The sequence below is a fragment of the Manacus vitellinus genome, unplaced genomic scaffold (assembly GCF_001715985.3).
Source record: "Manacus vitellinus isolate BGI_N305 unplaced genomic scaffold, ASM171598v3 scaffold_39_pilon, whole genome shotgun sequence".
NCBI classification, from domain to species: Eukaryota; Metazoa; Chordata; class Aves; order Passeriformes; family Pipridae; genus Manacus; species Manacus vitellinus.
The window spans coordinates 1,263,225-1,280,234 of NW_021940534.1; the positions used below are offsets into that span (position 1 = coordinate 1,263,225).

General features: G+C 39.7%; 1 pseudogene; it reads right to left on the reverse strand.

Annotated features, from left to right (window-relative positions):
- Window positions 1-15,504: 15,504 nt before the first annotated feature.
- LOC112841210 lies at window positions 15,505-15,674 on the reverse strand (annotated as a pseudogene).
- Between the last annotated feature and the right edge of the window lie 1,336 nt (window positions 15,675-17,010).

Below are 17,010 nucleotides of genomic sequence, written 5' to 3' on the forward strand. Positions count from 1 at the left end.
CCCCCAGCCTCATATTCCAACCTCCAGCTCCTGAGGCTATGCAAATTTCTGAAGACACGAAGACCTTCAAACATTGAGACCCCTCCTGCCAGTGTAACTCTCTGCTCACTGTAGAAGGAATATAGCAAAGGAATAGTCTTTTTGAAGGCACTAAGCCTTTAAACTGGTTTAACATTACCCATAAAGTGCACTCTCAACCCCTTACGGACTTACTTCTTGTCCCCCCGCCAAGGTCTCTGGCCCAGGAGCTTTTTCCCCAGCCCAGCCCAGCACTGCAGAGTTAGCTAATTGGAGGTGGGCACTGCCAGCAGGGGAGGGCTGTTATGCTTGGTTTTCTCTGCAGTGTAATTCTGTGGTGTAAAACATTTATTCTTCATATAGAGGCAAACAGAGAATACATTTATTCTTCATACAGAGGCAGAAGAAAAGACAATTAAAGGAAGGGTAGAGTTTCTTTTTTTGTTTGTTTGTTTGTTACTAACCAGTGGACAACAAACTTATTTAGACAGATGCTTACTGCTTTCAGTACCTGTGAACCTGCCTTCTTTGCTTTGTTCCAATCTCCTCTTAATTTGTTCCTTGCTCCTTTATTTAACCTAAGCTTCTCCTGCGTCATTATTCTTGCTAGAACTGGTTTCCTCAGCTGCTTCTGAAGGGTGCTCTGGTGACACCCAGGTGACACAATGTCATCCACCCACAGTGACAAAGACGTGAAGCCTTCATTGCTCCATCAATACATCAAACCTCAGGAGTCTCCTGTACACTGTGGGACCTCCAACAAAGCTCCACATAACTGGCATTCCAGACAACTCACCTTTGATACTGTCTCCCACAGAGCCTGCTGTGAGTCAGCTCTGTGTGGTGAATGCTGGAAACAGCCCTGCAGCGTGCACAAGACTGCCATTTCAGAAAGACAACCTGCAATGGCCACACCTATGTATCCATCTGAAAAATTTCCAACTGGTTCTAGTATGGCAGTATTTTTCAGGCAGAAATAGGATCTGTTTGTGAGGGAAAGGCTGCCAAAAGAATACAAACAGGCTGGATTCCAATGATGGATAAAAAAAAGACAGCTTTCATAAGACCAGGAATAGTAATTCTCCAAGCTGGAGGTGATCCTGCCTTCAGAACAAGCTGTCTCACATATTCTTTGGGAGGGAAGCCACGATGCTGATGGACATGCATCAAGCTATCATTGAAAAGCAGCAGAGTGGGTAGAAGGGGAAACACCTTACCACCAGCTGGGTGAGCAGAAGGAACTTTTCAACATCAGAAAGAATGGGGTGAAAAATACCATTAATACCATTACAACTTCCATGGGCCACAACCTTGAGTCATCAACAAAGTTGAGCCTTCTTAATCCTTTACCTGTCCTTTACCACAAACACATGTGGAATAAACTAAGGACATGGTTGAACTTTCTGAAGTCACAACACCACAGCTGTATCTAAAATGGGGTGAACAGAGTATATATCTGTTGATCGGAGAGCTCACTACACCTGTGGTCCAGCAGGGGCTATTGTATGGGAAAAAGGATGCCAGGCAGAAAGATAGGCACTGGAGGGCTAGTGATACAGAACTGGTGCAATCAGCACTAGGGTGTATAAATAATCCATGATGACTAGCAAGACTTCAGAGTCTAACAGAAAAAAAATCATAATGGTTATTAATAATTGAGGCCATTCTCAAAGTGCCCTGGAGCACTACATGTATTCCCTCAAGGACCATGACAAAGTGTGGCAGTGATCCTGTCCTGCACATCTAAGGCAGTGACTGGCTGATAATCTGCAAGAGACCGGCACTGGCGCCGGGGTTATCAAGTCAAGTCTCGAAGATAAGGCAGCCAACTGGCCCTGCAGCAATCAGGGCTGCTGCTCACTGCAGTGTGTTTGCCTTTCTGCCCATCTCCTGCTTCTCCCTTTTCCCTGGAGCTGCCTCAGCACACTGGTAGGGCTGAAGGGTGACAGGTGGGACGTGGAGGTACCACGGAGCACTTACCGTCAGGGGCACCCTGTGCAGCGTACAGCGTGGGTGGCCCTGGGTGCTGATGAGGTGCCTTGGAAGATCCTCGAATGGACATTTGTGGGGCAACAAGCAGGGTGTGGCCTAAAAGGCCAGCATGGCCATGTTCACACACTTCCCATAGCTGTGCACCTTTGCTTGGCTCAGTTCAGGAAGAGACCTCCATATCTTCATTTGCTCAGTCAGTCTCCCCATTCATCCCAGCTCTCTAAATAGGCTCATTCCATAAGCACTCACTGATGAATTGCAGTGGGAAGGACACATCCCAGCCTGTCATATCTGACAAGTAGCATATTACACAAAATAAGGTCTGAAGTCCAGGCTCAGTTGAAATCTGCAGGGCAACTTGCATCTTTACATTAAATCCAAACTGTTTTCCTCTTTTCTGCCATCTTTTATTATTTTTTCTCTGGTTTATTGCTTTATGTTGTACATTTTTTGAGGAAAAAGACAGGGTTTTTTTTTTCACCAGAAAGGGCCATTGTTATTTCAACTATCACCTTTTCCCCATGTGCCCTAACACCCTCTCACAGAACTATAATTATCAAAACTGCAACAGCATCTCAGGACTCACATACAGACAGTATATACTAACAGATTTAATGGTCTTAACTACCAAAAATTCAAAGGTTTGCCCATCCACCCACCTCTTTTGCTATTTGTTCCATTTGGTATCCAAATGTCAGCGTTCATTGTCTGAAAAATGACTGTTGAACCAATGACTACGGTGTGGCGTATTTACTTTGAGTGACAGTGTCTGCACAATGACTTTTCTCCAACACACTCGGCAGTCAGCATTAAATATTCTTGGCATGCAGCCTGAATAACAACACACATACTGAGACCTGCCAGCATTGGAAAGTCCCTAAGTCCCAGGAGCAAAGATTAATTGCCAGCTATTCTTAAAATTTTCTCACCGCTCCACCCAGTTTCTTGGGTCTTCCCACCCACTACAGTCTTACAACTGCCTTTCTAGAGTTTCATAAAACTTCCCGAGACAGTTTCGGATGAGTGGAGAGCACTTAAACTCCCCCTCGAACTGACTGACTTCACATGCCAACACTGCTTACCTTGACTTTACAGAGGCAGGCTTGACAGGGTAAAGTTTTGGCCCTCTCTGTTACCACTCAGGACTCTTCTCAAATTGATTTGTTTCTGAGGAAGGGGATTGAAAAATATGACCTTTCTGAAAAAGACAGCAGAAAGCCCTCCTGTAACCTACTTAACCACTCTTTTAAACCAAGGTATGAAGACAAGTCTTGTGAGATGCTGAGCATCATTTACTTCTGTTAAGTACAGATGAGATGAGGGGATTTGTAGTAGGTTGGCCTCAGGTAGGCCTCAGTACTTCTCACTACTATGCCCAAGTTTATGCTAGTGGTGGGAAAACACAAAGGGAATAATAATATCACCTATTTCTTAGCATATATCACCCTTTTGCTCATGTCACGTTTCTCTCTGAACAACAAAGAGGTTTCACAATCATGAATCACAAGCCGCTTTTCACCAAGGACTCCAAGTATGAGGAGAAACAGGGGAAACAACCACACAGGAAATGAGAAAGTCTCTCTTCTGGCATTTTCAACTTAAAGGAAAGCAGGAGGTATGAAAACCTTCGCATACTTTCACTTTGGCTTTCTACCTGCAGTGGTTAGAGTCAGCTTTGAAGAATCACCGAAGTTTTTGATCAAAGTTTTCTGGATAAGACAACTTGGCCCATTGAAGTAGAATGTTTTTTTTTTTTTTTAAATTAAAGGTGTGGGTTTTCCTTAAACAGATGCCTAGGCATCTAACTCCTGAAGGCTTGAGCATCCTGGTTTAACCAGTTTTAGTCAATGAGTCAGTTCTCTGATAGAGTGTACCAAGAAAAATGCAGCTCATTTGCTCCTTCTCTCACAAGTTTCTCTCCACAGTTTCCTAGCTATTTCCTAGTTTCCTGCTATTATATTTAGGACTGATCTGAGTTAGGAACTCTAACAGAGGCTTTATATTACTCACCAGCAAAGACTGTTATGTTGCCCATTTCTATTTTAGACCTTTGGCTGCAGCCCCAGGCTTTCAGCTATTAGAGCAAGCATTGCCAGACTTTTGTTTTTCTGTTAGCTTTTTTTTTGGTTTCCATAGGTGCCTAAAAAGCACTGGAAAAATATTTCAAGTTTTTTGCCCATGCAAAACGTATTTCCTAGCTATCCTATGTGTATAATTTAAACTGCCTGACTGCAGTCCTTATAACTGCATTTGTATCTGTACATAACTTGAGCATCTACACCTGGAAAAAACTCCCTCAAAAATCAAACAAGCAAGTATACATTGGCAGGCTAACCTCCCAGCAACTTTTCCAGTACAGTTTCCATAATGGCCTCTGTATGCAAGCAGATGTAGATCTTTATTGTTTTACTATCTGATTGAAATACAATGCTTTTTAAAAATCACTGCTCACAGGTAAGGAGACATAGCCACCTAAACCTTCATTCAATCTTAGTTTATACTAGGTGGTGTTTTGAGTACACTGTCAAAAGTCCCAGATCTACTTTCATCTTCCAACACTTGAAGTTAATGGGTTATAAATCACACTTATCTAAAAGGAGTTCCAGTCACAAGATATTATTTCAGCATAAATATTGAAGCAACTGGGTGTTGATTAACATATTTCTTTCAAGGTTCAGTCATCAAGGTTAAGTTAAAGAAACAGACCTCTTCTTGTGATCTTCATGAATATGATGAAAGACTACCTGTGGACCTTCTCTATAAAGTAGCAGTAAGAATCACTCACAAAATAGTCAGGGCTTGGAAGAAAATCAGGTTGAAACACAGTAGTAAAAAAAAAAAAAGTGGTCAAAAGCCAACAGTGTAAATTTTAGAAACAAATATCTCAAATATTAGTGAACTGATGAAGTCATGGTACCATACTGATTCAAACTACTGGGCACATTTTGGAAGTGGAACTAATTTTTGTAGTTAACTGATCAAATTTAAGCTCTATATTACTACCATTCTGTTGAGAGCCCTCCTATTAACTACCTGCCTTTTGATATGATGTGTGTTTCAACAGCTTCTTATGTTTTAGGAGTGCCATTTTTGCTCACTGCAGTGATTTCACAGACACCCTCTGGCAGGAGTTAAAAATATGGGACAAGAGGAAGCTTCCAGTAGACCCCTTCCCTATCCTCACTCACATACACTCTATCTATCTACCTCTCTCTCTCTCTCTCTCTCTCTCTCTTTATCTATCTATTTTTATATCTATCTTTATCTCAGCAGCCAGTACTAAGCACGATACATTTAAACCTGTATTTCACACTTCCATAAGGCAGAAATTCCCCCGTTGTTGCCTTGCTCCTTGCTCAATGGGTGGAAGGAGCAGGCAAGCCCAGCAGCCGGTGTGGGAGGGCAGTGGATGAGGGCACTGACTCTCAGGCCACTCACAGGCAGTGCTCCAAAGGGCAGTGGGCATCTTGGGAACTGCTCCAGAGCACCTGCCTCCTGCCCATGCTGCAGAACTGCACTTGCAGCATCTCCACAGCTGTCATCTTGCCAACTGAGGCAACATTGTCCATAGCTATTTGAAAAAACAAAACCAAAAAATGAAACAAAAAAAACTCTCCTAAAAACTCTCCAAAATATATTTCCATATTAGTGAAGTGATTAATTTTTTAAAAGTAATATTCTTAAACCAAGCCAAAAACATATCATTCTTCTGCCATTTTCCTGTGAGAGCTTGCTCTCTCCCTCTGGGGAAGACCTGAGCAGGCTTGATGATCAAGCAGACTTGCTTTCTAAGAAGGACTCTTCCAAAAGCAGGGAAGGCTTGTTTGGAGCCAGGGCATTATGGACTCACACACCACTGACAAGAAAAAATGGACCTGGTGGCAGTTCATGTTAGAGAAATGGCTATTACATGGATCAATGCATTTCAATTTAGTATTTGAAAAATAAAAGGGCAAAAATATTTGGTAGTCTTCAGTTTAGTGGCCATGCCTGTCCCTTTTAATAATCACATCACAGATGTTTTTAGACCCACAGAGTATATAAGCAGTGTCACGAAGTGTGCAACACTAACTGCTCTTGAAACAGTGCTATTACTGTAATGAGACAAAAATCTGGAAAATTTATGACCAATTCTGCAGTGGAAGATGGACACAATCTTCCTTATAGAAGAATCCAAACCTAAAGCAACTCATTACCCATAACTCTGAGAGTATGTGAATGTAAAGGACAAAATATTTTTGCTCATATTAAAAGATAAGGAATGTTACAATTACAAGTAAGGTCACCTTCTCCATGTTCAAGTTCTTTGTAAGTAACACAATGTGAAAAGAAAATATGAGACCTTAGAGTCACTTATCCTCTGGCTCTGTTTTTCTCTAATTAATTAAATGAGTGAAAAAAGGGAGCTCTGGGCCCAGAGTTCAGCATCAGCACAATGCATTTCAAAACTGCTCTGTGAGGACAACTCCAAAAGCCAATCGCGGGATACTTTTTAAAGAGGCCCTCTGATGTAGCCCCTTATAGCAAAAACCTGCTGGATGCCCCAAATTACTCAGTTACACCTCATTAAATTATATCAGTTGTTTGTTGCCAGAATATTCTCCATGCAGCCCAACGGCTTTGCAACAGAAGCGGTTGGAAACCTGTTTAATTGCTCAATTGGGTTTTTTCAAACTTCTTAGGCAATGGGTGGAATACTGTAATTTGTTAGAAAAGGCAGTGAGGATATATTAAAATAGAAGAAAAGAAAAAAAAAACACAGCAGAAAAAACACAAATCAGAAAATCAGTGCTGTTACATTAAGGTTTTTACTAGATTTCTTTAAGCGACATTTGCTTTCATGTTCTTGACCAAAGAGCTCTCGGGTAAGGAAACATTCATAAGTTGTTTCCTGAGCAAGTCTCTTCAATTACTGTGCTGCCTCTGCAATTCAAACACTTACAGAATTCTTTCGAAGGGCAGCAGCAGCAGCATTAGCAGAGCAACTGGGGTGGTCTTGTTACTTTAAACCTCTTTGAAAACTCACAGCCTGCAATCATCTCACATGCCAGTGTCCACTCTGGCTTGGAGGCAGAGGGAAAAAAACACTTTGGAGAGGCCTATTAAATAAACTCTGTTTTCACAACAGTAAAATCCCTAATAGTTTTGATTCACTGAAGCAGTGCTCCCAAACAACTTCTTTTGTTTTCAATCACTTTTATAACTGTCTGAAAATAAAAAAGCCAGACCAGAATACCTGCCTGTGTGTGTACACACACATAAATTACCTCAACAGACCAATTTTTTAGGACTGCTTGTCAGCATGGAGTAATTTTTTATTTTTTATGTTTCAGGAAAATTTATTTGACTCCAAAAATAGATTTGAATCAATTTGCTCCTCCACACTTGACAACACTCCTTTGTTAGCATTTCTATATTACTAGGATGACATACAAACTTAATGAAAAACACAGACAAGAGAGGCCTTGGAGTTGTACTGCTGCAGATCCATTATCAGCCAGACACTCCTGTGCTTATTTCAGTTGAAAGGGGGAAAAATAATCTCTAGTTCCTCTTCTCTGGAAACTCCAAATACATTTTGTATGTATATAAAAAAAGGAAGTTTAGGGCCAAAAGGAAAATTATTTAAAATGGATGGGCACTGAACACAATGCATTCCATTCAGTTTTTGTTCTTGTGCTTACCAATCTCCAGCTGAAACATTAAACACTTAACCCACAAGATGCAAAGGGATTTTGAAAGACCTCTCTTCAGGGATGGAAATAATTACCTCCCAAGCTTTACGTTCCAAGGGCTTAGAAGCAGGACTGTAAAAAGGACTAATTAAGTTAGAAATGGCACCAGAACATGGTCTCCTGAAAAGGTGAATTTGAGGGCTGCAGTACATTGAGAGGAAAGAACATGTACTGCTTGTACAAAAATCAAGGAGCTTGCTAGAGAGTGATAGATTTGTGTTCTCAGCCCTCAAAACCACCAGTTTTGTGCTTGCTGGAGACATAGAAGGAAATGCTAGTACAAGGAAGAGTGATTTTATGGTGTCAGGTAATCCTGAAGGAATACAGAGCAAATCCTAAAAGGCAGACATCCCCAAAAGAATATACATAGCAGTTGCATGACAGGGGGTCTAGAAAACCTTGCTTTCCTGGGTCACAGCTATATCTTCTGCATCTCTCTTTCCCACTCTCCAGGGAAGATTAGCACTAATGAGACATTCAGATGGGAAAATGTTACATAATTAAAAAATACATTATAAACATAGGGAAAGGAAGGGGGAGGAAAATGTAGTTGTTTAATGGAACGCTTTTTACACCCTTGTTCAACACCATACAGTACTCAGTAAAAATTATGATGTGAAAGACCAGCAACATATTTTTTTATATCCTTACATGTATATATGCATGCAGTGTATGTACTTTACTGCAGCACCTAGGTAATAAAGTAATAAGTGAATAAATTTCATTCTATTTACAAAATGGGTCAGATCCTTAGTTGAGACAGCACAGGATCATTTCCACAGGATTCAGTATTAGTTCTCATGTTCTTTGGATTCACTACTTTTGTTAAGCCTGACAGGCAGGAGGAAAGAAGCTTCCAGTTCTCTTATCAGCACAATTAATCACAGCATTGCTTAAGTCACTGAAAGCTAACTCAAGAGGGGTCAGGAACTGTTGGCCATAAACTCACCAAAGATTAGTCATCTATCCTTAGTAAATATCTAATAGGAGGAAACAGGGAAGGAAATGGAAAATGGAAATGGGCTCAAGACTTCTGTGGACTTCCATGGTACATTACAGAGGTGCATTGCTTAACCAGCTTTTCATAAAAAATGCTCTGATATTTGTGTACAATTTAACTTTTAACTATAAGCCATGTCAAAATTGACAGCATTTAAGAAAGCTATGTCAAATTTGCTTGAAAATTCTGGGAGAATAAACATTGCAGATTGTTATACATTTATGCAGTGAACTATATCTTCATATGATATTTATGCAAGATTTCTAGTTAAAAATAAAGAAAGAATAGGAGGAAAAGCATGTTTGTGCTGGAGACAAAAGCATTTCAAGTATGAATCTGCATGGAGCTAGAGGCTAGAAGAAAAGGAGTGTCAGCATCAATCAATTTACTTTCCAATTAGGTGAAGTACCAAAGTCAAATTTAGGTGGGAGCCAATAAAATTCACTTCCATTGAAACAGTACGGGACGCAGTGGTTGTGTCAAATCACAAACTGGGCACACAACCATAACAGATGCAAATAGCAATTTGCTATCAGCTGGAGAGCAGCCATAAATTACAGCCCAAAACATGCAAAACAATTTCTTCTTCGAGGTTTCACAGAAAGGCACAGCACAGTAGGAATAGCAACCAATAAGAACAGGGAGCTAAAGTTATGCAGTGTTGTATATCCTTTTGCACCTGGCTCCATTTTTTCTCTGCAGCAAAACTTTGTCATGGATCAAATGGGAACAACACTATTGAAACAAATTGTGCTCATCATAGAAACTCAGTTTATTCTCTGTACTGTACCAAAAAAACCCACTGTCTGAAGACTAACCAGTGCCTGTGGTTCGTCTGTACGCACCTGCTTTCTGACCAATTTACAGTGAACGACGTTTATACAGTTATTTACCTCATTATCAACACAGACTTCCGAAATCACAAAGGTCATCAAAAATTTGCAGGAAGTGACTGAATAAAATTGTTTGACTGAACCAGACTGCCAGCTCTCCACCCAGTCAAGGTCAAATAGCTGTGGGGTTGTGCGTGGCACAGTGGTTATGTCTTCTTTTCATCTGTTCTTTGGTAAAAACATTTTTCTTTGCTGGGAAAAAAACCCAACAAACAATGTATTTTGTCCCTATTACCTGATATGATGTTAAAAAAATAAATACAGGTATGTACAAAGGATGGGTGCAAGATCCTGACAAATAACAAGGTATCACTCATAGTTCATGATGAGATAAAATCATAACTTTGACCTTTTAGCTGAAACAAAAGGTGAAAGAATCTTCAGGGTAGCACAACCACTTACTCCTCTGAAAATGAGAAGCACTGATTATTATCCTAGCCTAGGGGGAAAAGTACAATTCAAAAATTGCTTGTTCTTCTGACAGTAAATCTCAAATGTTTTTAATGAAAGTTTCTCTCCTTCAAGTATTTCTTGCTTAGAAAAACAGGGCAGCACATTTATATAGGGCTTTTGATAGGTTAAAATCAGGTTTAATTGGGGCAATTCCCTCCAGTGCCTGGTTGGAATGCTAAACTGAAAGCAGGGCTGAAATGTCAAGGTAAAATAATGCTAATAATTATTCTGAATGTTACATTCCTCTTGACCTTGGAATTTAGGAGGCTGAGATGAAGGCCTTTTGCCAGGAAGTCATCTGGAGACTTCATTGACATTTATGATTAATACAATCTGGCAACATCAGGGAAGGAGATACAAAACATGTGATTAGTTTCCAGCACAGCGTAATTTCACCTTATATTGTTGTGGGACCTTCAGATAAAGAGTACAAAACAACACATAACTTGCAATATTACTGCTAGTGCTCTTAGGTGGGAACATGAACAAGCTTAATACAACAACCATAATCTCTATAAAATAAAATTCTTACCACTGTTGTGAAAAAGAAGAAAATATTCTCCATTTCATACTAGCAACGATTTCTCCTAAGACACAAAAGAAAGGGCATAAAGCCCCCAATTCAATTGCTTCACTATTATATCTTGTTATCACAGAAGATTTTCCACTTCATTTGCAACTTAACACTAGAATGATAACTCTGTGGGGTGAAGATTTTATATATTAGTGTCCTGAAGAGACTCTTGTAGACTTTATTTGCACCTCAAATGTGATAGAAAATGCCTCTTCCATCGATGGCAAATGCAGGGCAGGAAAATCCTTTATGGTCTTTTATGGTCAATGCAGACTGTACACTAAACTTCCATAAAAAACAGTGGAAGGGGACAGCACCCCTTTGATTAGATCACACTGCAGGCAAATGAAACATCTGCAACTGGGGACAAAAGGCAGAATGAAGGCAAGTATTTGTTAACAGCTGCAGAGTTAACCCTTGTGACAATCTAAGGATTCAAGGAGATAATTTACTGACACATCAGGCTTGACAGGTTATTCTTTCAAAAATCTCTCATGAAATTTAGCCATTTTATGTTTGTATAAATTGGTGTATATAACCTATTGAAGATGCTGGCAAGAAAAGGTCTCACAAGAACATGCCCTGACATGCCTTAACAATGATATGCAATAGTGAATGCATGTCTCATTCTCTATCCTGATTCAATGGTAGTCCTTGACTGTTAGGCTTAGAAAGAAAATAAGAGGGGGAAAGTAAGGCAACACAGGTATTCATAGGAAAAATGTAATTTTCTTAAGTTAGTTTTGAACTAAAACAATTTTCAGAAGTGGAGATACTTCACTTTGGAGCACGTCTACTGAGCATGCAAAAATAACATATTTTCTCCAGCTGTGTTTTTAATTGTAGTCCATACAAATCTTAAATAGGTATTTGCATAATGAAATCCTACAGCTCATAAAGCCGATTACAGACTATTGAATAAATGGCAGAACTTTTAAAGATGGTCCAAATAATGATTCCAGTCCCTAGGTGGAGTGTTTATAGTCTTTAACTGTTTAAGTGCTCCATATGAGCATCTTAAGAAACATCTGAAAAAATCACATTAATAAATTTTATTAAAAGGAGTTTGTAATTATTCTAGCATATTGAGGACTTTTCCATCTGATATATCCTCTCTGAACTAGACATCTTTATGAATTTCTTTCGTAAAATGCTTTTCACTTTCAAAATTTATTATTCAACTTGTGAATTTCCTATTAAATGCAAACAAACGAGACAGAAATGGTAAGTGTTCTTCAATTTATGAAAACTGAATTCATATTTTGACTTACGAATTCAGTAAATATTGTACAGACGTTCCAAAAAGAATAGCAATACATTGTCTAAATAAAGCAGGCCAGATTTTTTTAAATGAGGGAAAACATAGAGAGTGCTACATGACTGTTCGATTTTAATATTCAGTTACTGCTACACATATGTACATGAAGCATCTCTCTGCATATGTTAATACAGCAGTAGACACTATACCAGCCATCTGTGTATTCTATATCCTCTTTACATAAATATAGTAATTGCTCGTTTATTCTCTAGGAATATTTGCATGGTTTTCCACATTTTTTCTAAAAGAAAAGAAATCCTGCATAAATTCAGCATGTAGCTGAATGAATGTTTTTGTATATACAGACCAGATCTTATAATTTAAGATTAATTTACACTGAAATACCAATGCTATGAGGATTTCTCCAATGGAGGACTGATCTCTGTAAGGACAGGTACCTTTCCAGTCACCTCAAGAATTAAGCACAAGCTGGAGCACTATCATGTGTTCCTCTTTCCAGCGCTGGCAGCCAGAGGGTTTAGAGTACAGAATAAGCCAACTGCACCTTCACACTTCATTCTCCAGGAAACTGAGTGAGATCACAGGAGGATGAAAGGATGAGATTAACTGGAGCTGCCCAAAATGTGCTGTAAAAGTCATTAAGCATAGAAAAGAAGTTGGCTGGCAAAACACATGAGCTCCTGAGTGAAACAGTCCACCTGGCCCAGTCTGTCGCACATGAAAGACCCATGGAAGCTGCTGCCAGACTGTTTTCTAACCTCACCCAGTTGGAAAACGGCCAAAGCAAGGCTTTACAAGAGATGACTCTGCCCATAAGAGACTAAAAACCACAGACCCATGCATTTTTTCCCAGTGACAATTCCTACAGCAGCAGGGACCACCGCTGGGAAGAGAGCACTGATCTCTTCCCCAGCTGGGTAGTGTTTTGAACACACTTGGGTGTCACGAGCAGCCAGCATACCACAGCTTGGAAACACTCAGAGATTCAACCAAGAGTAAAAGGCAAACATTTGAGCCAATAACCCATTGCCCAGATCAGAAATGCTCTTGAGAGCTGAACAGGAAGCTGGATAAGGAAGGAAGTGCAGGTTTAGTGACAAGTGCTCAGCCAAGGCTCCCAAGCCTGCATCCTCAGCTGCTGCCAGGAGCATTGGCTGATAATCCCTCTGATCTCTAATTCAAATGTTTTGCAATACTCAGACACAGGTATCTTACAAGTAAATAGTTGCAATATGTAGAGAGCAGTATCGTGGCTGCAGACTTTTATCAAGCATCTGCAAATATATTTTGACACTAAGCAAACATGGGCTTAATCTGTGTTTTTGTAAAAGAAAAAATGTTAGTGAAGGGATTTTACTGTGACAGTTTGCAGGGACAGAAGAGGTAGATGGGAGTATGAGGTTAAGGTCCCCTTATTTGTGTGGGGCAAATACACTGGATGGGATAAAATTTTGAGAGGATGAGGCCGTGTAAAAGAAGAGGGTGGGGAACACATCATCATGAACATGTAATAAAGGCAAGAGTCCTTGGGCCAGCCACCTCACGTGGTATCTGTGGATGTTGCCATCTAGGCTTGAATTTCCAAAGCTAGATGTTTCCACAACTCTCTCTGTAATTTCTTCAGAAGACTCTAAGGAGGGTCAGAGGAAGGGGAAACAAAAAGCTTTGGTAAAGCACTTCACAGCACAGCAAAAACTGGGCATCACCTCCTCCACAGGTTGGATGATGACTTTGCCACAGCAGTAATATTTTACTGCATATGAAGAAATAGTTCAAGGATTTAACTGAGTTCCTTTAGTGGGGAACAATCTAGATAAAATGACAACTATAACATTTGTAACAGTTACTCTATTGAGAAATTTTCAATTACCAACCTTACTACTAAAGGTGTCATCCAGAAATTTCTTGCACTGATGAATCTTACTGAGTTTCAAAACAGCACACTGGGTCACACTGTACTTGTTTCATGGAGGTTAAAACTACCTGGTGGTTTTAGTGGTTTCAGTGTTCTCAGCAAAAGAACACTAAGCAAGTCAATAGGAAACCCTGGAATTGGAGTTTGAATTTCCTGCTCCCAGTCCTGTGTTCTAATAGGTACAGGACATTTCTACAACCAGGAACACAGCCTTTGGGACTCGTGGTTAAACATCTGCAAATTTGACACTGACACAGTCTGAAGATTATTTTGGAGAGAGTAGTGTTGAAAAGTACCTGCAGCTAGTCAGGTACATCTTGCCTTAACACTGTGGCTAAAACAGAAAATAGCATTTCTGCACAAAAAGTCGGGATTATGGAAGCATAAGTTTATTCAAAACAGCCAGTGCCAAAGTATGCAGACAAATAAAAAACCCCAATATATAATTTAATAAAAAAATGTCAATGCCAGCAAAGGTATTAAATTCTAAAGAAATGTAGGCTGGGGTTTCTGAAAGATGCTGCATGCTTCTACGAGTTCCCTAAACCTATCTTATCCTAGAGGCAAAAACCTGAAACCACTAAAAATATATGAAAACGAAAACAATGCCTGGAGGGCTTCCCAAACACCCATGCCCTTCATAGTGTCCTCATTGCATCTCCTCAACTGACAAAACCTGAATCTTCACCAGTTCTCCTGGGAACTTCCAAGTTCTTCTCTGCTTAGGCTCTGGCATGGTTACAATGCCCCAGATGCCAACAGGGCTTCTCCATGGGGGTCTGACCGGGTTCAGCACTTCTATTTCTTCCCTCTGTTCTTCTAACAAAGAGCAAGCACCATAGCATTGTCTTTCTAAATTGTAAGAACAGAACAAACTTCAAAGAAAAGGAATTTTAGAGCTATAAATGGTCTCTCTACACAACTCTCCTACCTATTCCCTGTGAAAAGAGTTCAGGAGCTTCAAGCTCATCAGACCTTTCAGTAAGGTTTTTACATGAGGAAATAGCCTCTTAGCAACTCCTTTGCACTGATCTGAAGAACATTTAAAATTCTTTATAGTCCTTCTGCTTTCCAGTAAAAGCAAAACAAGCTGTTTAACTTCATTGCAGTCCTGTATTGTCTCTTAATCGCACTGAAATGTCTGTTGAAGGATGTATCATTGTTTTAACTTCCTGTTAGCTTTTTTCTTACACAGCCTGCCATTAAACAAAATTATTTGTATTCGTATTTCAACCATAATTTATAGGTTTTTAAAGAGCCACGGCACAGACCTTGAGTTGCTTACAAAGAAGGTGAATGAGAGAAGGGTTATTCAATGTCTCTGAAAGAAAAAGAACTAGAGGAGCACCAATGGAAAAGGCAGGTAGGAGGTTCAGTGCAAAGAGAAAGGGACGCTTCTTTCTACAGTGTGCTGAGAGGGTTACCGCGATCTCCTTGCTGCAATATGTCAAAATTTACCTGGCTTGGAAAAATCTGGAAAAGTCCTGGAAAAGAGGTTACACAAAGACTAGCTTTGGTCCAGAAAGTCCTTGAACCATGAGTCACTGGAGCCTGGGAAAATACTGTTGAGAAATATTGCTGCACGCTCACCTTGCTTTCACAGTTTTGTCTCTGTATTCACTAGTACTCACTCCTCCCATCACCCTGATCCTTCAGGGGCACTGCATTGCTATGTGAAGGCACAGAGCAAGTCCCAAGTTTACCTTGGATATTATACCCATGTAATATCAAGACCTCAAACTAGAGATATGTCTGGCATTAAATTGACAAGAATGGATACTACACCAGATCTTGGCTAAAAGGCCTAGAATGTATGTGGAGACGAGATAGCAAGCGGGTTTTATCGAGAATGGCAGTTCCTATGGTCTCATTGTGGAGTTAGTCCTGTCTGTGTCTCTGTAGAGAAAATCAAGGACCTCAAAATACAAAGAAGCCACTGTTCTGTACTAATACCATTACTGGTGCGAGATAGCAATGAGTGGAAGAAATACATGCCTTCCTTCATTTTTCCCTCCACATTTTAAAGTATGTAAGATTGTATTTTAGGTTTTGATAATGTCTTTCTTCATTTGCTAAATTTTGTTTCCAACCTAACTACTAATCCATTTTGCTTCTTTTCCTCATTTTTCCTTAGTTCTACAACGTTTCAACGCACCCTCCCATTTTCTCAATGAATCTCACTTGATTGCTATAAACACAGCTCTTCTGGAGCTCCTTCAGTCTTAAATTCTCTGAAAATAGGAATACATTTGGCCCTTTGTCAACCCCAAGATTTGTATTGTATTAATCTGATTTTTAACAGATTTTAATCTGATTTTGCCACAGAAAAATTAGTGCCTCATCCAAAGTCTGTGATATTTATGGAAAAGAAGATAAGCAGGACTGCTTGTCCTGTACTCTATTTATAACATATTGCTGCATCCTTCAGACTGGAACCCACAGAAAAATACTTCTGCTATTGTTGGTCTGAAGACAGTTTCCTTCATCCCCTTTCCTTACCAAATGATGGTAAATCCAGCAATTCTAGGTTACTGAACAAAGTGATGAGGCTCACTTTTGTGGAAAGAGGATTTAAAAACACCTAAAACTGTGAGCAACTGCTCAGTGAAATATACACATCCTCCCACCACAGGTCAAAGCAATAAAATTCAGAAACTCTTTCATTTGTATATTCACAAATGCTCCTATATTCTAGACTGAAACAAATGGTCAGAAAAGGCAAGATGCAAGAGAGACTTGAGGTGTGTTCACCCCAATGATGTTGCCAGTTAGCTGAATGTGGCTGCCAGTTAGCAACCCACTTTGTGCAAATTATGTAATATATGCTCTGTGAAACATGTGACTCAAAAAATGTTTCAATAACACAAGTTCACTTCATCCTTTTTGTACCAGACAATACACATGGCACCAACTTTGTACCAGATTTGCCTGTAAATATCGGTTCAACATTCCTTTTTTTGAGATTTTTCTCTATCAGACTGAATAGGAACCATCTGCAGATGGTAGTTACCTTTAGATAAATCCTGATAGGTACCAGATATCTGCAGTCAATGTGCCATTTTCATTAAATGAGCAAAGACAAACTTCCCATTTAAAAGAAAACTAATAACTTTAGAGAAAAAGGGAAGGGCTTGATGAGATGATACCATAC